Source organism: Notolabrus celidotus, chromosome 8 (assembly GCF_009762535.1).
Source record: "Notolabrus celidotus isolate fNotCel1 chromosome 8, fNotCel1.pri, whole genome shotgun sequence".
Classification (NCBI taxonomy): domain Eukaryota; kingdom Metazoa; phylum Chordata; class Actinopteri; order Labriformes; family Labridae; genus Notolabrus; species Notolabrus celidotus.
In genome coordinates this window covers 15,506,210-15,532,693 of record NC_048279.1, presented here as the reverse complement: position 1 = coordinate 15,532,693, position 26,484 = coordinate 15,506,210, and the positions used below count along the sequence as shown (strand labels likewise).

Sequence of the window (26,484 nt, the reverse complement as noted above, 5' to 3'; positions counted from 1 at the left end):
AGCTTAATGAAGGCTATGAATGTATTCAGTATCCAGTATCACAACTCACAGCTGTTAATTATCTGAACGCAATCAGACGTTTGTTTGTCCTGGGTTCAGCATAAGAAGCTTCCGCATACACTCACATGCCTGCAAACAAACTCTGGCTCCACGCCTTGCTCCAGCAGTGTCAAATTTTATTCACTTTAGACAGTGTTTCCAGCGGGGTTTCTTGTGTTTTTCCGCGCACAAACCAAGGTCATCTCATTCATCTGCCCAATCTCGGCTTCCCCGCTGTTCCTTTCTGTCTTTCCCCCCGCATCCAAATACACGTAAACAAATGCCGGATTGCGCTAACCTTTTGGCGCCCCTGTCACAACACCACCACTTTGCAATCAGCGGCACTTACTCAGACTTCACACACATGGCCGAGCACACACTGTCACATGATGCTGAGGAGGAGAGGAGACGAGCTGTGGCGATAAGCTGAGACAGAGCCAGGAGGGAGGGGTCTTCAAGAAGAGAGGCAGCGAGCAGTCACTGTACACCTTAGGCACATCTAGAACTCCTCTGCAAGTCCTTCATTATAACAAAGATATGAAAAATCACATTAAATGTTAGATGAGTCATTAGCAAGTCCATTTTATGAAGGCTTTTGCACCTTATTATTAAAGAGAGATATGTTTTAGTGTCTGTCGTACAAGAGGGAGAAAAAGAAAAATTATACCTTCAGTCAAAGAACTGCTGAGATTACTCCAAAGTGGCAAGCTAACACAAAATAATTGTACTTGAGACTCAAATAGACGTGTATTTCTTCTACTCTCGCCTGCACCATCATGACACAGATGTTCCCCGATGTAGTGCACCACTCTCAATAGGGACGATTTTACTGATTGATCCCTTCAAATGGTCCTGCAGAAAGTCCAATATGACAGACCACCCCGAGCATTACAGACAATCTTGTTGATTATCTCCTCATTCGCATCGATTATCATGAGGCCGCCTCCCCCCTCATCCCCAGTTATCAGTCTGTGGTTGCTCATATAGGGCTGCATTATTGATTTTAACCCATTAACAGGGACGATAGTGCACAGTTGCTGACTGATTCAACACCCATGGAGGGGCAATCGCTCAGAGGGTCACCTATATACTCAGAACTGTAATAAACATTCATCCAAAGGCCCACTACCAGTCCCTCCAGGTTTTTTTTGTGATTGTTGCGGCCCAAAAAGCCTGATATTGCGACAGCTTTTGGAAAAAATTGCGGTGAAAGTTGCATTTTTTTTTTGCCTTTTTCCCCCAATAACATCTCAGGGGCAAGTAAATACGCCAAATTACAGTTGTTTTTTAGAAAACATTCTTGATGTGGCCACTGTGACTGTATTTTGATTCTCTTGATTCACAGACAAATGCCATGAAAGGCCTGTTTTGCACATTTACTACGGTCCTTGAATGTACCTGCAGTGACAGGCTCACTGGACAGACAGTCAGTTCACTGCACTCTGAAATGCATCCGCATCTTTCAACAAAGAGTTGATCCAAACTTACTAAATGTGTCTGATGTATAACTTGTCCTGACTGCTGTCCTCGCTTTTCAGACGTTCTCCGTGTGTGTTTTGCTGTTGAAAAGTGCCGATCAAGCGAGGACATACGTTTATGTTCCAAGGAAGTGAAAGTGATGACAAAACCGATGACGTACAGGGGCTGAGATTAAGGTAGTTGGTCAAATTTGCGGGAATGTTGCGGTGATTGTATAAAATTGCAAGGCCGCACAAAAATCGTGCTGATTGGTTCAATTTGCGTTGATAGTTGCGATCGCAAACACTTCCTGAAGGGACTGCCCTACGCAACAGGTCTCATCTAGCTGCAATGAGCTGCAACACACAAATGCCTCTCCAAGAGAAACAACCTGCAAATTCAGAAATTATGCAAGTTTAAAAACACAAAATTCCAAAATAAAAGCAATAGAGGAAACATGCTGCAACCTATGCTAAGTGTAGCTTATGCCAGTTATTAAGGTCATAAAGGTATGTACCAAAGCGTTTTCAATACAGCATTTCCTGTACGATGCAGATGCCGATACCGTTCGGAACTAAAGAAGATAAATCAAATCCAACATCCCCACACAGACTGGAAAACAAGAGCGCACCACCACACACACAGCAAGCATAGCCCATCTTGTAAGTTACTGAAACATTGGTTTCAAACATAGACTGTATAAAACATGGATGTAGGATCCGTGATGTCACCCATCTGTTTCTGAAGAGCTGTTTGAGGCCAATCGGCGGCAGCAGCCATATTGCTGCTGTTGAGCCAGAGTGACGTAAAGAGGCGGACTTTGAGCCTCCTAGCCAACAGCTACAGTGTTCCCACAGTCATCTTTTTTGAATTGGTGTGTATGTGGTTTCAGGTACTTCCAGAGCCAGCCTCAAGCAGATTCTCGATGAACTGCAGTTTTTAGCACTTCCGCATTGGACTCATATTTTTAGACCGGAGGTTGACGCTTGGTTTCAAATAAGTGACTTTCTGACCAATTTTTACTTCATGTGATACCTGTGATCAGTTCTGTGCAGTGAACTCAAACAGCAGTTACCTGTGATCATCAGTGTGTGTCTGTTACAGTGAGGAGCGAGAGGGGCTGAACAAGCAGAGCTCTCATTGATCGAGTGGATATAGATCGTGTCATCTTTCAGGACAAAAATATACATATAAAACCTCTTGCAGGTTCATAGAACAACACAAAAAAGGCCTTTAGTTTGTAGCCCTTCTTTAAAGTCTTGATCACGAAAACCTGGTTTTAGCAGAGTACCTTAGGAGCATGGCATTCCTGTGTGTGAGTTTCTGTGCATTTTTTTGTGTGTGTGTGTGTATGTGTGTGCACAAAAACACACACATTTCAGCATAGTTATTTATTTGTAACGTGACTCATTGCTTCTAATGGGATGAGTAGGCCTATTAAATTACTCTGTCTGCATATGGCGCTCGGCGGCCAAACACACTCCCTACATTATTCTATTTGAGCACTTATTCTATTTTAGTTGTCTCTTAGGAGGCTGTCAAGATCAGCAAAGATCTGGAGTTGAGGCCATGGTGGCGCCGCCTGGCAAAAAACTTCTATTTGCCCACCTGTCAGTCGAATCAGTCACACCCCTAATCATGCGTAATTATGCAAAACTCTTAACCCTTAATTTAATAAAAACAGATAAGAGCAGATCGAGAGATGTGAAAGTGTTTGTAATACATCTCACACTGTAAGAGAATCTGGCAAAGTAATCTTAAGAACCATCAATACAATCAGGACTTTGCTGACGTTAGTTGGAGCGGTGAATCAAGCCCAAAATTGGCTGACTAATTCGTAGTGTGTCCCACACTTTAGGGGTCATTGTTCTATTTTGTCAGCACTGCTCAAACACTTTTATGTTAACATGATTTTCAAGTGTGCGTTTAACTGTGCTTGGCACTGTGCCATTTTGCATCCCCCCCAGAACAACAACTAAACACTTCTTGGTAAAGTGGACGACAGATCTTGTTTGATGATTGATTAAAGCTGTATTTTAACGCTAAGAGAAATCCACTGAGTGCACTTATTTACTCTTTGAAAGGTATCAAAGGAACATTTTTCCAAATATTGAACCCCCATACTAATGCTACCAGGCAAATTACAATGACAATGACAACCGCAACTAGAATTGTGTGCAGTCAGCGGTTCAGCTTCAAAGCAATAGTCAAGCTCTTTTAGATATATGTGCACATACTCCTCTCTCCTCTCTTTTACCCAGGGTGCATTGAATGGATTAAAGCACCAAGAGCAGCCAAGCATATATTAATTTCCTGCACACTGAGGGTCTGAGCTGCACACAGCATATTATAGAGTGTCACAAAGTCCCTGGACCATCTCATCAAATCAAAGATGGAAGATTAAAATCTTTGGAGCAGATACAGTCTTCTTCATTAAGCAGCTACGATGCAGCTTTGTTTGTTTTAGGCTCATATGGGAGACAGGATATGAGCAATAATGGATTTAAGTACAATGGTCAAGTGACTCTGTTAAAGCACAATGATATGATTCCTCTTGACAGCTCTTGCCATAAATATATATTATTATAAGATAGAGACAGAGTGCTGTGTACAAAGTGTTATTTTCCAGCATAAATGATAATATAAGGTTTTCTGAGGATCTTTGTATTTGTACTCATTATAATAAAAACACTAAATAACAACAGAATGAAGCAGCATATGTTATGTACCCCTACCTTATCTGAGGTTGCTGCTTGGTCATATCACAAAAATGGGTTTTTCTCCTTAAGGTGTGAACACAACTATTACATTTTTCTTTGTCACACAATAAGTCAACATAAAAAGTTAATGTGAAGATACAATGTCATAACAGGCAGTTAAGATCTAATCCATTCTTGCGCTCCTGGCTTACTAGCGAGGTTATTCACAGTGCTTTTCAGTAGATAAAATCTTTCCAAAGGAACGGAAGTCCTCCAGGACACATACTTCAGGGAGAAGAGGAGATGGGGCGAGAGGTAAAGTCTACAGCTGGGTCAGGTAAAAAGTGGAAGTATTTAGAGGTCTTGCCTTTTTTCGACTCATTCATAAACCCGAGAGAGAAGCACGGTAACATGGGTACGAGGGGGTTAAGAAAGGCAGGCTGCAGAGGACAGAGCAGGACCAGGGAAAGACTGGGCAGTTATGACCAGTGGAGAACGATGGAAACAGATGCAGCAACAAAGGGAGGGATGATATATTCACACATCGCATTTATATTTTCAGGTATTTTCATTACCTTTGGTCTGTACACACCTTTAGAGTCGGCAAAGTAAAGACGTGTTAGGTTGCTTTTCTCAGATTTGTTCTGAATTGCATAGTAATATTACACGTGTTTGTGATCATTTCACATTAAGTCACTATTATAGTTTTTATTTTTATTATTAGGTCTGACATTAACTTTAGAGTAGTGACTTTAGTGATGATCACAGGTGGCAATTCAATGTTCTACAGAATCATTGAACTCCTCATCTACCATTAAAGGTCACTGGACTGCATTAACTCCAGTTGAGTGCATTAACATTAACAATCAGACAATTTGCACTGAAAAGAAGATGGTGAGCAAATCTTGGGGCCTTGGAGGTGCACACACTGGAGATCTTGGTTAATATCACATGTAGTCATTGTCAGTACACAAAACTGTGAGTGAGGCTTTCCATCCTTCCATTGTCTTGACCGCTTATCCCGTTAGGGGTCACGGGGGGCTGGAGCCTATCCCAGCTGGCTTCGGGCGGAAGGCAGGGTACACCCTGGACAGGTCACCAACCTATCACAGGGCTAACACAGAGAGACAGACAACCATTCACACCCACACTCATACCTACAGGCAAGTTAGAGAGATCAATCAACCTGGCAACCATGTATTTGGACTGTGGGAGGAAGCCGGAGTACCCGGGAGAACCCACGCATGCACAGAGAGAACATGCAAACTCCACACAGAAAGGCACCTGCCCAGCCGGGGATTCAAACCAGGAACCTTCTAGCTGTGAGTGAGGCTTTTTATAAGATAAAAAGCTAAAATAGGGCATCTGACTCTTGAAGTCAAATCTTGGTGGGATCATGGTGAAAACAAAAAAAAATTGCCCCCAAGGATTGAATAATTTTGGAAGTATATAGTGTTGCAAAATTGAATTTGAAAACAAGCTTACCTAAAGCTGAATGAAAATACATTAGAGATGACGCAACTGTAGAGTTTTCTAAGAGAGAAGCCCTGTACACAGTGGATGCTTAATAATACACTCAGAGATGGAAATCAGCCATTACAGCTAAATAGATGGAAAGATAAAGTTGTGAGTATAACTGAGGCAACACATTAGAGGGCATCAAAAACGACAAGAGTCACACAATTGCTGCACAGTGGTGGACTTGGGTTCAATCTGCGACAGGGGACAAGTGGGTCCTGGCTGAACCGGAGCAGGCAGGCAGCAGAGGCTCAGCAGCCCAGCAGGCTAGATAATTACACAGCCACTTGGTATTCTGTGCACATCCACTAAAACATACCAGCACTAGATAAGTCTGTGGATGGAGGGGGAGACAGAAAGGAGAGAAAAGGAGGGAGAGCTGCTTCAGAAGCTCTCAGGCATACAAGACCGAGACCACAGGGCGGCTGGGTTACAAATCAACCCCCTGCTGTGGTCTTTGAACCTGCAGACAGACAAACCTAACACTGAGCCAGATTTTAGATCATACTATGAGTTGAATGAAGTTCAGAATGAGGGAAATTACCTCAACCTGTCAGTAATCTCAGGCTATGAGGTCCAACTGTTGTGGTTATGGACTAGTGTGTTCTAACCTTGTGGGCTATGCACGTTACTAAAAGATCTGTGCAGTACAGTTGTACCAAATATTGTCACAGTGGAGAGCTTTAATATTCTTTTTCAGCTTCTCATGCAGCAGAACAGAGTTGTGTTTGTCATTTCAATGCATAAATTAATATTACAAAGACAGAGTTTGTGGAAATGTGTCTGAGTCAGAAAATTTGTTTACACGCATAACTGAATATTAGTCTGGAGAGAAGTGAAGGAAATTAAGACTGTGTGGGAATAGAGCTGCATGCTGCACACTGCAGGAGAAGACCACTTCTTTTGGTACACACTAAAGGGCGGAGTTGGGAGGGGAGAGCAGGGGGTTGATATCTCATGGGTGGTAGTGATATGAGGAGAGGGAGAAGGGGGAGGAGAAGGAGGGAGGGCAGCCGTGCTGTATTTGGTAGAGAATGAGTGCCACTCTGTGCTGCTCGGCTGTCAGGCGAGCTGCTGAGAGCTGCGTGCTTCACTGAAGGGTGACAGCAGAGAGACAGAGCCGCGCTGCTGGCTGTCATGGCCACTCTGCCTAGCTGTTTTCAGCTGTGGGCAGCCGCCTGGTGCGTAACTGGCTGCTGGCTGGCTGGGCTGGCTGGTGGACCCAAGTGGCTAAACGCCATTTTCACTTTGTATGTGGCAGCTGAAACTTTAAGCTAATGGTCCCTTTGAAAGAACAATGCATTGAGAAGGCTGGTATTAATACCAAAAAGGTCAGGTGTACCAAAGTAGCCTCTGGTGATAGCTTAGCCGCACTGCCCATACTTACCTTTCAGTCTTATTTACAGTATTTATGCCTCCTAAAAGGTTAGCTCCTGTGAATAACAAGAAATCAATCAGGAATGAAAGTCCAAGCAGGCACACAATCCTTACAGTGCAGATTCAGGGTCCTGTGGATGGTTGGTAGACTTTGGGGAGAGAATATGCCACGCAGGCTTGACTCTCAGCTCCTGACTGATGAATCAAACGTAGTCGAGTGGAACCTCCCCGGCCTGTGAACATAGATTCAAAATAACCAGCCTGGGAAACTGCTTCTTCTTGCTATCTGGGGACGCTTATTCAACTATGATGGCTGATTTTTTTCTTCTCCCGGCACTTCTATTTCACTGAGGAAATATTCCCCACTGACTGTTTCTCTGCTTCATATTTCATTTTACTATTTATGTTTGGCTCTATTTAATTTGTAAGTCTAGTTTCGATTGCGGCTCCGCAACAGAACACTGTACTTGAAATGTTAGAAGGCAAGAAGAAGCGCACAGGCAGAGGGAGAGGAAGAAAACAAAATAAATTGTGAGTTAACATGTGTAAGCATATTATTTAATAAGCATTTTTTTCCAGTTATGCAGCATTTCGTGAGATTTATATCCTTTCATGTCTTTATAATGCATGTTCATTTGACTAACAAGAAAATATCTAACACAGTGCATTCCACAAGGAAGCTGGGAAATCATTCTCTTCAACTGCCTCCCGTTCCTATGTATTTGTCATCAGCAGACCAACAAGTGGGCTTTACCTTAGATGGGTTTAAGTGGACCCACTTGGAAGGTTAAGAAGATTGCATTTGAGGTATTCGCCACACCGAAGAGCTCTTAAGGTGCAGATGTACACTCAGCTGCTTCCAACTCCCTGAGCTATGAAGTTTTTTCTTGATGCAGGACTTCAGATGCATTTCAAGTAAAGAGGGTTCATGGATTTCTGTTATGTGTCACAGGCATTCAAAACATACTTCTTTCTATGTCAGATTTATCAGCGGGAATGACCTCTGAAAATCAGAAATGTAGTGTTTGTAGCTGGGGAGATGACTGAAATTGTATATGTGGATGTAATGCAGAGAAATACCATCAAGAGGAAACCGCTTTGGCTTTTATAAGACAGCATCGTCATGTTTGCCCCCATATTTATGACCTATACCGGGGCGCTGCAATCTCCGCACAGCATTAAATCGTGCCCCCTGCCCTCTATAAAAATGTTCTTTATTGCATTGGAGTGAGGGAAACTCGTAACAAGCTATTACATGGATGAGCTGCATTTCTTAACCTCATCCGCTCTTTTTATCAACCAGAATCCTGCTCAGTGACCCGCAGAGAGCGTCAGAGCTGAACATCTGTTTGCCTATCCTCCTCCACCCATCCGGCCTCTGCTTATCCATCACTGCTCGCCGTCACTCCTCTCTATATGTCTGTCTGTCTGAGTGCCAGAGAGAAGGCCAGGTTATTGATCTTAACTAAATGAAGCAGACTCAAGGTCTTTACAGCAAATCTATGTTTTAACCGACACCGGCTGAACGAGAAACCTGCTGTTAGACAAAGTTTGTCACAGTGGGATAAGCTCTGTGCTGAGCTGCGGTGGCCTGAAGGTCAATGTTAATGGTGTAGCGATGTATAAATGAATTATGATGTGAATGTAAAATGAAAATCACTAGAAAAAGCATCTTACTGGGCTTGATGCAGGGCTGGATGTTTGACGTTAGAGCAAAGTTACACACGCTCAAAAACACTCCCAATAACTCAGGGACTGTGCCAATTATCAACAACAGCTGGCATACGGTGGCCTGTGGTGACCAAATTAGGCAGAAGGTGTTTTATTACAGAGTGTCACTGTGCTTCTGGGACTCAACAGTTTGTTGAGTAGGCTGTTGTTTACGAGGCTGCAACTTACAATTTTAATTTTAAATTCATTTGCTAATTATCAGTGACTGGCAGGCTACTTATATCATGTAGTGAGCTACTAGTTACTCTCCTAAATTCAGCTTCATACACCAAAGCTACCCTCTACAGAAATATAGCAAGCTACGTTAAACAACTGCTAAATTGCCTTAGATATATTTGATTGAACATATTGGTAATTTTCCAAAGCTTGATCCGTAAGGCAACCCCAGACGCATGGCCCAACACAGAAGAGCTAGCTCCTCAGGCAGGACTCAGATGTACATCTGCACCTCAAGGACAAGGTACACTCCTTTGAGGACAGCAATGTTCAGATCCTGGACAGAAAAGACCGTTGGTATGAAAGAGGGGTCAAGGAAGCCATCTATGTTAAGCTGGAACACTCTTCTCTTAACAGAGGTGGTGGACTAATCACCTTTGTCTCCTACTTACAAGGCTGTTTTGAATTCTCTGTCAAAACAAGTAAGACCATACTCACACCAGAGACCATGTACATCTAACGACTCACAGCTGACCCATCACCTTAACGACTGTCAGGAACTAGGCTAACGACTGCCAGGAGGTTCTGAACGACTGTCAGGAACTAGACTAACGACCCTACTTAGGACCCTTTGTGACTCCTGGACACACCCACAACTATTAGTGGCTTATATCTTTGAGCTCTTCCCCAGTCCGGTCAGAACTGAAGAAGCCTTCTGAAACGTCTGAAAGAATTTCTACCAGTCCAGTTGCCTTACGAATCAAGCTTTGGTTTACCATGACCTGGATGACTGAGAACCTTCACAGACATATTGGTCATTTCATATAATAAAATGTTTCTGTGACAGCCAAAATAATGCTTCGAGAGTAGATAATACTAAGAACTTCTCTCATGTGTCTCTCTTCTTTAATCACAGATGGATAGGAATAGTGTGTGCTTTCTTACTGTATGGTGGACCGACAAGTAATAAATAGTCGTCTAGAAATGGGCGCACTTACCGTCTAGCTAATCTCTAAGTTTCCTCTTTTTTATAACCTAATTCAATGTGAAGCTCTTCCTGAATGTCCAGTGCTAGCTGATAGATGTTTGCAGACTGACCTGGTGACGGTTAACTTTATGGTGGTCGGTTAAGTAGTTTATTCAGGAATCAGCTGCATGTGTGTCCGAATGTTTGGTGAACTCATACCTGTGACTCTGCATGATGACCAGCTGCTAGGCCATTGTGAGTATATGTAAAGAATCAGCTATAGTGATGCCACTGTCATAAGGGATTACATAGTCTGCTGATGTCATCTACTGATTCTCAGCACTCCCAGTATGAAGTCTACCCTGTCTGATGAGAGGGGTGCTGGGGGGGTGAGATGAGTCTCCGGAGTATTCTGCAGTAGCCACACTGTAATTCTAACAACATGATGATGGAGGACGCGACAGAATCTTACTGACGTACGCCTGTAAGATGGGACTGAATCTTATTGCTGATGCTGGGTCTTTGTTATAATGAAACATAGAGTACTGTTAAGGACTTCCCCGAGTAGAGGTATGAATGCCACCTAAAAGCCCTAACATGAACAGTGATCAAACGAGAACAAAGGATAGGACTGGTTCTCAGTAGGGGAAAACTGAAAAGGGGTCCGCTCACCTGCGCCGGTCTGCCTGGAAAATATACTGGTCGGCGTGGGTGGCTAGCCCAAGTGTCTCCTTATGAGTTTAATAATTGTTTTGTTTGGTTGGGATAAGTCTTTAAAAGGTGCTGTTGGTTCTCCAAAGGTTTTGTGGTCATCTCCGGCTCATCACTTCAATCAGGTGACGTCAAACAAACAAAACCAAGCCCCTTTCATGGGTGTGTTTAACAGTGTCGTACAAACCAGTGACAGCCGAACCCAATCCCAATTTCCCACATGAGAACCAGTCAAACGAAATAAAGAAAAGAAAAGTAGAGGAGGCTTAAGGTATCCCTTTGTCCTAACAGTACCGTCTAGACATTTTGTAAGGTGTCTTGAGATAACATCTGTTGTAAATTGATTGAGATTGATTGATCCACGGAGTCTCAGTAAACATCACCCATTGGTTCCTGAAAGGTCATTTTCAAGCCCAATGATGGCAGGTACCATATTGGAAATGATGACTAAACCTTGCTTTGATCAACCTTGACAAAGGCAAAGAGGTGTATCTCCTAGCCTCTGTCATCTGTGATCTGTCAACTACATAGTGCCCCTAATTATGGAAATGTACAAATAAGTCTTAGCAATTATTGTATGTGGTCAGATGCATGATGTAAAAAAATTCCCTTTCCTCTTGAACAGCACATACAACAAAAAACTACGCAAACTGTTTCCTGAACCAGGCTGTAAACATGTTTAATTTTGTTGTTGCAGCTGCTGTTGGTAGTCACAGAGTAAACATCTGTTCAAAGAGAGGGACTTTGAATGTCAACACTATCCTTCCCAACCAGATTTCCTCTTAGCCCCCCAACACAGATCAGCGTGTGCAGTCATGATAGTGCCGGACTCATAACCAATCGGATGACGAAGTAGGGGCCGCCCCTTAACCAATCAGGACAGAGGATTGGAGATTAGCTATGATTGGTCCGTCAGAAGGGGAATAATAACATTGCTTGATATAAAGCATTGGAAAATGAAGAGATTTTGCAATAGTCTCAAATGACTCCACTTACCAATGAGTACCGATGGTATTATGACCCTTTCTCCAAACCCAGCAGAAAAAAAGCAACGTTTTTTAAACCATTCTTACCAACAGCACCCTTAAATTGGGTGTTTTCACGAGGGACTTTGGGGGATTCCTTGGCTTTTGCAGCCAGCTAAAAGTGGTCACTTAGGAAAATGCAGTTTTTTGCACTTCTGCATCAGTTTCATTCTTCAACGTCTGAGGTGGCGACTTGAGTCCTTTGCGATAACAGTTTTTGCATGTATCTTAATGCAATGTGCAAACGTATGAATATGACGAAATCTTCCCTGCTCACATCTTATAACTGACTAATTCTTCAAACTCTGAGGTTTATATTTGTCAATATGATGTATCGCATTATGTGTTCACACCGGTCTCGTGATCCAAAGTCAACCCCCCCTGCCCACTTGCTGTGATCCTCTAGAATAATTCCGGCTGCATTCTCACATTGGATCACCCTTCGTGCACAAATTGTACTAGGAGGCTTGCTGAAAAAAAATTCTGGATAAAGTTGGGGTGCAAGTTTTGGCTGTTTTGGTTCACCAATGCTACCCACCTTAAATATTTGAAGTTTTCAGGAATGTGAATACCGGAAATAGCTGCAATTAACTATTTTGAAATGAAAGGGGTTAATAATCCTGGACTCTAAATGAGTTTGATTAGTTTGAAACCACCTGGCACTTCCTGACTGAACAATTAAAGTACGTTTGTGTCTTCATAACTGCAATCAACACTCATTTTTGCCAATGACTAAACTTCTAATTATTTTCTTTACAAACACTCTCTAAAACTTGAAAACATTACTTAACTATCATGGAAAGTGTGGTCGAAAAAAGGCACCTCATCCCCATATTAGAGAAGCTTGAATGGTTTGCCTGAAAAGAACTGAAACAATTAAAGCTCAGATTCATTATAGGAATTAATCAACTGATCACTTCAGCTCTTAATTGCAAGGGAACAATAAGATGATAAATGTACCTGTATCATCTGAGGCCTTTCACAGGCAGATATGGTCATGCAATAACCTTTGGTCTAGGTACAGTGAAACTCTTGGCAGGCACAATGACCCCTCCTAGGCAGAGAGGTTGTGGGGTTATGCTGGTCTGCAGACAGGACACGTCACATTGGAAGGTGGGGTGCTGATTTTCATGTTGTGGTGAAGGTCATGTGGTGCAATGATCACATTAATAATGTAGGAGTGCATCAGAGGAGCAGCTAAGCCCCAGACCAAGAGGTCAGCCAAGTCCACTCAACTGGAAAGAAGGAGGACTTCAAACATGTGGACAAGCAGATGTTACTTTTTCATCATATTTTCACATCAAAATGTGTCTAATGGACAGTTTCCCCAGAGATAAAACGATGTCCTCTTCTAAGTTTATACAATGCCTGAATCATTTTGAACATGTACTCTAAAAATAAAGATTCATTTGTGAGTGTAAAGAAATATAGTAAAGAATTTCGACCTTTGACAAACTTAACAAATACAAATGGTGTAGAAGTACACGTGAATTAATCACTAATCTGTGACATGCTTAGATAAATCTGTTTATAGTGTTCAGATAACAGTGAAGGACATAGCATGATAAAGCCTGTCCACTACCATTCATCTTCATTTGTCTTGGTCGAGGTGCTAATGAACACAGAGTGACTCAGCGAGGAAAGAGAGTGAGCAAGGGAAAGAGAGATGTAGGGAGAGTTCATTTCCCGTGGGAATGGTAGGATGTCAGTGTGTTTAAGGGCCAGTGTGCAGCATTTAAGGGACCTGTTGGCAAAAATAGGGTCTGCTTTTTTTGTTTGTGTATAATCATCTGATTATAAGAAATGTATCTTTGAGTGAGTCCTCTGTATCACAGATGGAACTGGTCATCTTCCCAGTAATTTGGCCTGTAGTGCAGCCATGTTTCTACAGAAGCCAGAATGGACAAACCAAATTCTTGCTCTTTTTTGTAAGTTTTGTGGCTGCCGTTGGTTCTCATTCACATTGTGAAGATGATATGGTTGCAAATATATCTCTTGTTCTTCCCGCTAGTCTTTCTTTTCAGCCTCATCTGAAATCCAATTCTGTAGGAAATTCTTTTTTCTCATGTTCACATTTGTCGTAACACTTCACAGAGTACTGAGACATTGCGTGCCGTATACTCCTCAAGGTTGCAAACTCCATTTTGAGTTACATCCACTCCAACCCCTGTTCATTTTTTCAGGTCCTATTTTCATCTTTCTTCATTCCCGCCTCCAAGACAATAACACCTTGTCAAGACACCAATAAACAAAACATTTAAGGAAAAATATATTGGTTTTTTTTGTGCAGAATGCTCTTTTTCTCAATGATAACTTTTCCACTACTGTCATCGTGTTTGTCTTTCTTGTTCTTGGAGGGTTTTTGATAAGGGTTGGAGTCAGTTTGTTGTAATTGGGGTTGGTAGTCAGATTTAGATACTCTTTTTGTTATACTGGTTAAAATGATCTTTGTGTCCCGATGGCAATCAATACACTAATGTGTTCTTCAAAAAGAGCGGGAAAAAAAGCTGCTATCTATAGCCGGAGTAAACCTGGGAAAACACCAACCAATCCCTGCCATAAGGGCCTGTGCTTCTAATTTTTACATAAAACCAAAGCAGTTATCAGCACTCAGCATTAGCTGTTTTTGTGTGGCAGCAGCAGGACGAGATGCTGCTAGTAGCGGGCACTGTGAGCGTCTGTCTCACCCTTTATGTCTGTGTTTCTGTGATGCAGCAGAGTGGTGTTTACATTTTCAATTAAAAAAAAAATTCTGTAAATACTTCTAAATACAGCACTGAGGACTGAAAATCAATTGTAGAATTCTCATTTATCTGGGTAAAGATGATGAAATATGCATAGTTGTGTAATTTTACCACTGAAACACACAACATAAGCAGGCATAGTCATGCAAACACACATACCAGCCTGAAAACCACATACCAGCCTGAAAACACACATACAGGCTGAAAAAGCACATAATTTGAATGACTAAACCACACAGGTGCCCCTCGACATAACAACCTCCCTCCACTGAGTTCGTGACTTAATTAACAGCCTGCAGGCCCAACATTGACACAGCACATAAAAAAGAAGCTCATGACAAGACAGTGAAAGGTAATACTCAAACTAAAGAGCTCAACTGTGTGTAACAACATTCAGTTCGCATTTTCAACACAAATCCTGCCCAAAGAGCCAGTGCTTTCTGTCCTTCCTGTATCAATAACCTCTCATGCTGCTCTGCTTCATCCCAGCCAAGTCCAGTTTCAAATAGAAGTCTGCTTTGGATGTTTGAGAGATGAGTGGCAACAAACAGACGGACACACAAAGGGGTCAGGGGCAGAGAGATTAAAGAAGCAAAGAAACTATATAGAAGGGCAACAAGTTCAGAAAGTGATGGTGAGAAAGCACTCGGCAACGCTCGTATTAATGGATACCATCTGGCCCACTGAGGAGGTCATTTATGTAAAGACGGGGCGGTATGCAGCCAGCAGGTGAACACAGCCAGAGACAGACAGAGGGACGGGTCCTGAAGCTCCCCAAATCCTTATGTCTGTAACTTTATTTCATTGTCAAAAATGACAGTTGCCCGGACAGTTGCATGCAGGCAGCCAGCATGTGAATTGAGGTTTAATGGCTTACCTTGCAGCTGGGGTGAAAGGGGTTGTCTGGAGGAACTCGCTGCAAAAGTGAGAAATTGGGGAAAATAAATAACATGTGAGATACAGTGAGACGAACGACAGAAGATGTCTGTTTTGTGTGCATGGTCATCACATGGTGGAGTTAACAGACATGTAATTGTGGGACTAAATTAAACTGCATTAAGATGAAGGTCAGAAGATTTGCAAAAAAGATGGGAAAGTAGGGGCCTACGATGTGACGATCTTAGATCGTGAAGGATTAGAATGTGACGATGATCTGCCAAAGCACAGAGATCTTTCTTTTTCATTTGAGTTAAGAAAAGAAAAGACTATGACTAAAAGAACTTGAAGTGATGCATGTCGATATTTTTGTTGATGTTAATTGTACTTGGTACAAGTTTTCTAAATGCTTAACTAAATTAAAAAAGTGTTCAAACAGTATCCTGTCCTAAATGATCTTTTATCCTTCATCCGTTTAAGGCTATGATTTTAAATAGGTAAATTGGTTTGTTTTACTGATAAATTACTGTAAAATAGTCTTAATAATCTAAATGAAAGAGTCGTAATAAAAATGTGATCGTGATTTTACAAAAAAAAAAAATCGTGATATGATTTTTTTTTCATATCGCACACCCCCATGGGAAAGTAGTGAGCTACGTACCATTTTAGTCAAGGTTTAAATACCATCCTTAGATAAATCGCACAGTTAAAAGTTTACAAGTTTGAAAGTCCAGGACAACCTTTGATAAACCAGCCTGCTCTCTCCCCACTGAGTGAATTGGTTGAATTGTCCTGCAGGATGTTCTGAGTCTGGCCGGGGCAGCAGCCTACAGTGACAGAAAGGATTAGGCCCAGTGCCGATGGCGTCATTTGAATTGGCTCTCTCAGTGCAAAGGCCCGTCTATCACCAACCCAATCCTTTCAATAAACGGCATAAATATTTAGCAGAGGTTTTACCACCTCCAGGGAATTAAAACAGATTTGAAGACAGTGGTGACCCTGCTGCCAGAATCACTTTAATGTTGCTGCTTCCTAGAGGCCAGACATGTGACAGGCAGTCTCTTTGTCCTGGACAGCTCATTTCACAGTGCACCGGGGAGATTATTGTGTCGATTCTTTCATAATCCTAACAGGATTTTTGCAGATTCAAGGATTTGGAACATTTGATAGGAAATACTGGCAGCCAGCGCTCCAGGGTGACAGAGGATTTCTCATTGATTGAAGAGGATGTATATGGAACATGGCCTCATATACATATGGATGTAAAATTAGATAGAGCAGTCATTCAAATCAAAAGAGCTACCACCTCTACGTTGTATAATCCTCTCCGGTGTTTATAATCCAAAATGTTTCCAGCTGTGGTTAAGATTTGTCTTTTCATAAAACAGAAAAAGCTTTCAGTTGCTTATATTGCAGTTTTTCTCTATTCAGTTTCTCTCAAAGAAAGAATATTTGGACACATGAAAACACCAACAATGTTCAGCTACTACACTGATCAGTCCGATCCTCATCTTTGTGTGGGTGTTTGACTTGTCCTGCATTAAAAACCTACAGTATGGAGGCTCTGACGTTACTCTTAATGGAAGATGATGCTCATGTACATATCTATTATCTGTACATATGACTCACAGTGCAGTCATATGTCTATATATATATATGTTTATCACACTTTTAATTGTCATTTAAACCATGGTGGACTTCTTTTTCCCATAGGAGACTGCAGCTGATCTAATGATGACTTTTACTGGAATGATTGTGCAAGTCATCGCACAAGCTCATAACTCCACCCACCAGTGATATTCTACATTTACTGTCTGGCTATAATCCAATTAAAGTAATTCATCCCTAAGCCCTTGACCTCACTCAGGCTTTAAAGAAAATACAGTTGCTCTGATTGATTGCAGTTCCCAATTAGACTTCTAACACCTTGTTACCATAAGGTGAATTTCACAGGCTTTTTAAGGAAAGAATCAAATGGTCCAAAAATCTTTATTTCTATGACGCAGCTGATCCATTTTGTGACTCAGATTATTTGTTACTACGTTTGACTGTTTGTTTGTGTAAGAGAGTCTGAGTCAGTGTGAAACAGCAACCTTTGTCAAACACACTTTGTGTGACAGAAATACTTAAAAAAAACAAAGAGTGTACAGCCAGGCTGGTGGCTCCAGGATGCCCAACTAAGTCACAGCTTTACTATAAAATTAGTGTGTAAGACACATTTTGAATACTTTTTGTCATTTAAAAAGTTGACTGCTTCCGGGCGCTGGGTGGCCTAAATGGTCTAAGCGCCCCACATACAGAGGCTATAGTCCTCATCGCAGAGATCGCTGGTTCCACTCCCGACCGGTCGACCATTCCTCCATTTCCCCACTCTCTACTCCCCACATTTCCTGTCTCTCTTCAGCTGTCCTGTCAAATAAAGGCAAAAAGCCCCAAAATATAACACAAAAAAAAAAAAAGTTGGCTGCTTCCTATACACCAGTGCAAGCTTAACACCACTTCAAAATGTAGTGAGGTATTTCACTGTGTTACAGTATTTTACCCCAAAGAGGACACTCAAAGAAGCAAGCAGCTTCCTTGCTGCACAAAGACTGTTGCATTCAAAGCAAGGCGGAAGAAAGAAAACAATTTGTGACACGATTTTTAGTGGATAACCCTTGTGAAGAGATGGTTTGATGCTCCTCATTTCAGGAAAAGTGAGTCCCAGTGAATTGGTCACAGGCAACTACAATACAGGTATCTATAGATGACGAAAAACAGATGCTACAGCAAAGAGCGACGTAGCTGCATACAAACTGCAAGTTACAGAACACAGTAGAAGTCTTTACACATATTTCCCTCTGAAATAAACCCCAAATAGACTGCGTCTTGTATACCAATGGGACTTATATTTCAGATGGTACATGCTAACATGCAGGAGGTCAAAGCTAGCTTGCTTAAGTTCTGTAAGTTTTTAAGTAAGAGATGGTCCCTCTCCATCTAAGTGTCTTAGGTCTCTCTCTCCTTCTCTTTCCCTGTCCCTTTGTATATCCTTATGTAATCTTTCTTTTACTTTCTCTTATTTTTTTTGGTCCACCTAGGTGTGCACCGCCCTCTTTTACAGAACATGATATTAGCTGTCAATAAAAAGATAGGCCAGAGTTCTAAGAGGGATGGTGATGGTCGCATGCACAGTCACAAGCACAGAAGAAAAATGTTTTCTTTCTTTTCTTTTGCTGCAAGAATAAATTGCATTAATATTTGACAGTTTGTGACAAACATGACACAAACCAGAAATATATATGCAGACAAGAGTAAAAACACAAGAAAGATAAGAAAAAAAAGGAAAGAAAAAAGAAAAAAAGAAAGAAAAAAGAAGAAAAAAAAGAAAGAAAAAAAGAGAAAGATAGAAGAAAGAAGAAAAAAAAGAAAGAAAAAAAAAAGAAAAAAAAAAAAGTTCTGTAAGTTTCAATCATGATAAGCAGCTCCATTTCTAATATCAGCATGCAAAAAATTACAAATTAACAATAACTTCCAAATTAGGCTGAGGCTTATGTGACTTTCTTTATGTAATTCTTAGCCCATAAGTCAATGTATTACACATGTTGTAATTTCTAAGAGGTGATAGTGCCTGAGGAAAAGTCAGAGGATCACAAAAGACATTAGGATTTCTTGGATTGGGAATATAAATGCTTGTGTAAAGTTGTGGTTATTTATAGAGATTTCAGTGGTAACTGATCAACAAACATGAGCACACTGTTTTTTAGACCCACTCTAGGTCAGGTCACAAACTTAGATTCAACTTTTCAGAGCTATTTGAATACCTTTGACTCTACTCTGTCATTAAGACTACTGACATTCAGAGTTTAGGCTTACATAATCAAAAGTAATAAAAGTCCACCCAAAGTCGATTTCTAATAACACCACAAACTTATCAACAGAGCAGTACACAACTACAGCTGTACACAACTACAGCTGTACACAGCTACAGCTGTACACAACTACAGCTGTACAAAATCCTCACAAAGCTAATATTAGATTTATTATTAGATTTGTTAAATGCCAGTGCTGATGCAGATGCATTCTTGTGGTCTTGAATAATTTAGTCAGCTAGAGAAATGAGCGTGGTCTGTTCTTCTCTCTGTCAGTCATAAATAATCACTGGGACAGTTCTTACCTATTGTCTAGCTTTCTCAAGGCAATGATCCAATAAGACCCAGCCACGGCACAACTCCCAAGTTTCTGCAGTTGATTCCATCTCTGATTCAAATTATAATTTATAATTCAGCCATTTACCCGGCGTAATTAATCAGGGAGATCAACAATTAGTACAACAGTAAAATAAGTGAAAATTCCTCAAGCATCAACAGGGTAAGCAGGCAGATAATTCAAAGTGCCATGTGGAAGTGCCATGTTAATTGTTGCTGGAATGGACTCTTTAATTCCTATTAAACCATAATTAAGAAGCTACATTCGAGAGGCAGCATCCAAAAGGCTAAGCTGCAGCCCCTGCTTATGGGAATATGCTAAACTAATTATGTCTGAATATTGTAGCACAAGCAGAAATAATGTTGCATTCATTTCCTCTAAATGCATAAATCAGTATTGTCAAGCTCAATGTCCTCCATATGAGAATGCCTGTTGACTCGTTTTTTTTGTTTCACATAAACAGTTTTTCATAATTTCCTGCAGTATTCAATTTAATTACATTTAATCAAGCTTATAAAAACTTCATTCACCAAGGAAGACATAAGCATTAAGGACATAGTTGTGCTTGTTTTGTGATACATAATAAAGGACTTACAATGTGGTAAATGTATCTTAACGGCTCAGAAGGATTGATAGGGGCTTTCTGTATTGAAGGATTTGTGTTATTCTGAAGTGGTATTATTTCCATTGGGTGGTATTTGAGTAAAATGCATAACGGAACAATGTATCTCATAGCATGATCTTCCACGAGTCAAGGATTACTTGTGTTTTGTCCAACAATGAGGAGCGATTTAAACAGATTGAAATAAGTAAAGTGAAGATGATAAAATCTGCCCAGTAACTGCATCTGTAGGTTGCACCTTGTTTACAAAAAACATTGTAAAATGGTAGTGGTCAATGCAACGCCAAAGCAAAGGAAAGGATTGTTTAACAAGGACTGTAAAGCAGAGCTTACTTAGCATGGGAGCATGTCGGTAATGCACAAGCATTCAAAAAGACGGGGCATATTAAGCCTCTCTTTTAAACGTTAACTATGACTTCTATTTGACAGTCCAAAGTTTCAGCCACGCTGTGTGATTTCTCTCTCATTTACATTTTCAGTCCCTCACCTTACAACCTTTCCGTACAAAACTTCTTCTTTTCTTTCCTTCTCATCTCTCTTTCCTCTTGTCCTCCTACATGCCTACCATTAAAACATGAGGCAAGCTCTTATTGTATTACTATGGTCCTGACACTACAAGTCAAAAGAAAATCATCCTTTTTGCATTACCACTAGTCATGTTTTATGACAAGACACAATTGGGCCTGCATTTATTTATTATATTTAAAAGTTGATAGCCAAATAAGAGCCTTTAAATTCAAGCCACTCTCTGACTAGTCAATAAATTGTTTCAATACTCAACTCAACTCAACTCAACTCAAATTTATTTATATAGCAAATTTCATACATAAAAACATGCAGCCCAAAGTACTTCACAGAATAACAGACAGTTAGAAAACAACAGCAATGATAAAATTATTAAAGGCATGATTATAAAAAAAATACTTAAAAATAAAAGAAAATCAACACAGTAAAATTAATAAAATAAGTAAGAGTGGAAAAGAAAGAAAAGTTAACAGTGTTACACAGAGTTAACAAGATGAGATGAACACAATAAATAAATGGAGAAATAAAGAATTAATTTGTATAAATAAGATAAATTAACAAATGTTAAAACAATGGTTTAAATAATAATGGTTTAAATAATAATGATGATTTAAAATAAAATGTTTAAAATGCACCCAAAGATGTTTTGATGAAAGTCTCACATTAAAGGCTGTAGTTTGCAGTTCTTTTGACCTGAATTAAACTTTGTTGTGCAGTGTGACTAATGTTTTAAAAGCAATGAGAAATGAGTATGATTACTAGTTTACAATCTCAATAGTTGTCTGCTGCAGTTGCTACAACCCCAACTAAACTACGCTTGCAGAAACATTTACCTACATAGACTTTATTAAACACTGGCACTGGCATGGTTTATCAAGAGGTGTTAAGAAGCCCAATGATGGTGGTTGCCATATTGGAAAACTGACTCCAACTAACTTCTGGCTTGTCTAGAAACTGGCAAAGTGGTTGGGTTAAGTCTTTAGTCTTGTTGCCTGGAAAACTTCTCAAACAGCCACATGTTAGTCAAATAAGCCATGCCCCTTTATATGCCTTAATATGCACTGTTGAAGAACGGCTGTATGCTCAGGTGTGTGGTGCTCTTCAAAGTTATACCGCCAACTGCTGGTATGGCATGCATACTCAGCGTTTCAAGTCATATTTGTCTTGTCATGTGAATGCAGATTTATTTCTAAAGCATAAAGGACAAACTTTTTAGTTTTTAATGAGGCTGTTCTTGTGTAAACAAAGCTTCAGTTACCTATCAACACTAATGGATTGTAATTGATTTAGAAGATCATTTTTATTGGTTTATGAAGAACATGTTTTATTTGCAGCAGGTTAAATCTGGTAGCTGTTTCCTGGCTGTCATATTTCAACCATCCAGAGAAATAGAAAAAGCGATATGAGAGAGAGAGAGAGAGAGAGAGAGAGAGAGAGAGAGAGAGAGAGAGAGAGAGAGAGAGAGAGAGAGAGAGAGAGAGAGAGAAGAAATTTAAATGAAAGGCAGAAAGAAGCTTTTCAATTCGGTGAGGTTTTTTTGCTGTTCCATAATAAGCCAAACAACGTCTTGAAGCTTAAATCATACTCATTTCCCATTGCTTTTAAAACATTAGTCACACTGCACAACAAAGTTTAATTCAGGTCAAAAGAACTGCAAACTACAGACTTTAATGTGAGACTTTCATCAACACATCTCTGAGTGCATTTTAAACATCAGAGCTCCAATTTTGCAAAAGTGGCGGCTGTTTATAAACGTTTGTGAAAGTTCACTCAATGACTGATAACTAAAACTATTCAGCATTGCAGCTGTATGAAATGCAGTGTTCTGCGAAGCTAATAATAAACCTGTCAGAATGTAAGCCCTGGAGGATGATATGTTAAAGTTCATTCAACCTGGACTCTGAGGACGGAGCAGGTATGTGCGGCCCCGACCTCTGCAGCCCAAAGAAACGCTGGCATCTGGCAACAGTGTCTACAGGGTGATTGGAGAGCGTCTGGCTACAGTTGTAGCAGTCACATCACTATTCTCATCCACCCACCATCCCTCCGTCCACCCGAGCCTCAACAAGCTACCGTGAGCAGTAGTCATAGCAACGAGCAGGCCAGCCAGTGCCCTTGGGGATCATTTCTTGACAGAATTCCTCGGCGTCCTCCCTCGGTAAAAGGTCGGCCCCTCTGCTGAATGGCTGTTTATCTTTGCAGGCGTGTGAGCTTTTGTGTCCCCCCGGCTATAGCTTCATTGCTCTCCCTTCTGTTCACTTCCTCCCCACCACTTATTTTGACTGCCAAAATCTCATCTCTAAATTAAGTGACGGATTCAATGCTGAAAATTCTGTGTGGTATCCGCACGGCCGCAGGACAAGCGCAGACAGAGGATGAATCCCTCTGTTTCTGATTCAAAAACTGTCATGTTTGCTTTTATAAGGACACTGATGGTGGCTTCAGCTGTTCTTTAGCTTCCTGCTTCACCCTGGTATCTACAAAAACACACAGGGACTATCAAGAGTACAACAAAAGGCCTTTTTCGACTGGAGGAACTTTACCCCAGAACTAGGGACTTTACCCCTGAACCACGTGCGTTTCAACCGGTGGAACTAGGAACTAGTTCAGGGTTAGATAATCTCCCCCCTAAAAAGCCCCTGCTAGGGGGTAGTACTTTTCAAAAAGCCCCGGGGCTTTTGGGGGGGCAGGGCCTGCGATGCTGAACGTGTCTGATTGGTAGCTTTACCGCAGTGTGTTTATTCTGCCCGTCGTCCACAATAACATCACACACATCTGTGATTCACTTGATTTCTCTTTCTTTCATTTTTTCTATCTGTTTTGTATGTGTGTGTACTTTTCAAAAGAAGAAGCTGTGATTCACTTCATTTTCCATCTTGTAACAGTAGTCTTCTCTCAGCCCACCGTGAATGCGTCTCTCCCGGTGTTACTGTTTTAAAAGTGACCCTGTAAACTGGAGACCTTCAGCTGAATGTAACAGTGTTTGTGGAGTTTACACAGCTGTTGAAACACAGAGTGAGTTTTAAGATTCAATATCCTCATCAGATATTTAATGATCGTCTAAAGACGTTTATGAGGAATGCATCCGGCTGAAAGTCGGCAGTTAACAGGGTTGCGTTTTAAACCACGTGTTGATTCAGTTAATCCATCTGTGATGAAATATAGCACCATCTAAAACAGTGCGAGCTGAGTCTCTTCATGCTAACAGGCTAACTGTTGTGATACCTGCCTTTCCGTCTTCTTCTGTAGTGTCATCTGTGATGAATGGCATTTGTCTTTGTTTTACTGCCCTCTACTGGTCTGGTGGTGTAGTGCCTTTACTTTTTATTTCCTCCATATGTCACTGACCTGATTTGCACAATCTACCCGGCGCTTCAGCCCCGCGGTCGAAACGCAGACAACAACGGGGGGCACAGAACCTTTTAGTTCAGGGTAAAGTGGTTCTGGGGGCTGAAAGACCCTGATAACTCTTGGTCGAAATGCACCTAAAGGCTTGGTTGAGAATGGCCAAGGTGTAGGTGTAGGCTATTCACAACCAGGATGTTTATATCAACTACTTTCTGAGGTCACAAATCTTGGCTCTTCTGCACTGGAGAGGCAATGCTTCCTGACACTTTTAATGACACACACAAACACCCACACACACCTGATGAACGGAAAGTCGGCAGCGGCTCCTTAAAGATCCAAAAGTGGGAGTATCTTTTAGGCTCCTACAGAGGGAGATCGATGGTCGAAAGGGGAGACATTAGAGGGACAGAGAGGAGGAGAATAAATGGGGAGTGAAGTGCACTGTCAGAATCCATTGGGAGAATCAAAGGAGAAAATAATCATTCTCAATCAAATGCATGTAATCTCTTTTAGAGGCAGAACCAGCTGCTGCAGCATCATCCGTCACCGCTGTGCACCTTTGATACAGACAGATGATCCTTTGAAAGTCAACTGAATACTGAAGACAGGAATTGTGATTCAAAACTTAATCTTTTTAGATGATTAGTGTAATTGGAATTCAAAGCACAAGTGGTGTAATGGATTTTTAGTCATGGCCTGAGTTCAATAAGGAGCCTATCAGCATCACATCAAGCCTCATGTGATACCATGACGCAAGGTAGAGATCAGTAATAGATGAGTGCAATTGCAAATGAGCCATGCTCACCCATGAGCCACTGTTATCAGAAACAACAAGCGACAAGAATATGAATCTGAACTATCGACTAATGTGAGTCAGCCTTCTGTTTCTGTCAGTTTCTCTCAGAAAGGAGTCAGCTCTTGACTCTGTAGCCCCGCACAATAATCCAGAACAGAGCCGCTCTTTATCACTGTCTTTCTTTCTGCTTCTGCCCATTTCCACAATCAGTGTCTTATCTTCAGCCAGCAATCATCAGAGTCCCAGATCACAAATATAAGCTTAATATCTGGCTCTCTTCCCTTCACAAAATCATTTCCACCCATTTTTTTCTTTCAGTCATTTTTCTGCCACAAACACTGAAACCCATGTGTCGCACAAACACACACAAACACACACACTCTTTCAGTAATCTTGCTTTCACTGCCTCCCACACAGGCATCTGTAAAAGAGCATGTGTGGTTCACAGCAGTAGCTAGCTGGTTCACACTGAGAAAAGGTTGGAAGATTCAGACCTCAACGTGTTACTTACTCGACTTTGTATGCATTGTGTTAGAGGTCCATGATAATGGCTGTTTAAAGGAAGGCAGGACTCAAATGTCGCTTTAGCATTTTTATTTTAGCCAAAATACCACCCCTCTGAAGGCATTCCTGTGCACTTTACAGCAAGCCAAAACCTTTTGAATAGCAAAATCCAACTTACTGAAAGAAAAGGATGTAGGATTGTAAGTCATCTTCTGAATTGAATTTCCATGTGGCTGTATTTCAACATGTATTAACATGCCTACACAACATGTGTGTAGGCTCGGCTTAAATAAGCATTATGCTTCTGATACATTACTGGTGCTTTATTGAAAGTGTCTGTGAAAATTATTGTGTTCTGTACATAGACTGTATAAATATGGATGTAGTATCCGTGACATCACCCATCTGTTCCTGGGCGCTGTTTTGAAGCCAATCGATGGCAGCAGCCATATTGGAAATGCGGAACTCAGCCAGGCATAGTGTGATGTAAAGAGGCGGAGTTTGAGCCTCCTAGCCAACAGCTATGTGTTCCTGACCGGGAGTCAAGTTAGTCATGTCCTTATTTGGGCAAAAACTTGTAATCTTAATATCTTCTGAACCATCGAGTTAGAAAAAATTTGACCCCTCACAGTGTGTGCCGATAGAGAAATTAGCTATGTAGAGCCAAGCCGTTTTTTGAACCAGGCTGTAAACAGGTTTATTAGTGCTGCAAAGATCGTCTTTATTTGAATTGGTGTGTATGTGGTTTCCGGTGTTTCTGCAGCCAGCCTCAAACGGATTCTCGATGAATTGCAGTTTATAACACTTCCGCATGGGCTTCATAGTTTGAGGCCGGAGGTTGCCGCTTGGTTATGTATGATGATGATGAAAAAATACTCCTACTACTACTACTAGTTGTAAAGCTGTGATTTCATGAACGGAAACTAACTTTTAAGGAAGGAATCGTTCTTCCCCTGTCTACATTTCTGTCCTACAACTGTTCATCTCATTGACTTCCCTCTCATATGGCTGAAAACCCAAGAGAGTGAAGAGTAGAAATTGGTACAATGTGGCCTGATAAACAGGCTATGCCAAAGAAAGGCCTCCAACTGTTGAACTTATTTCTTAGAAAACAAAATTCTGTATAAGCCATGAAAATGTGTGCCATAGTAGATAGTTTTCATTGGACATTTTGGACTAACTTGTTTAATGGTTTTCATT

The 26,484-nt window shown here is 41.1% G+C and overlaps 1 protein-coding gene across 1 annotated transcript in view; it reads left to right on the top strand.

The window, feature by feature from the left end:
• Window positions 1-26,484, top strand: part of frmpd3 (FERM and PDZ domain containing 3) — a 117,532-nt gene that overhangs the window by 73,017 nt on the left and 18,031 nt on the right. The window lies entirely within an intron of this gene.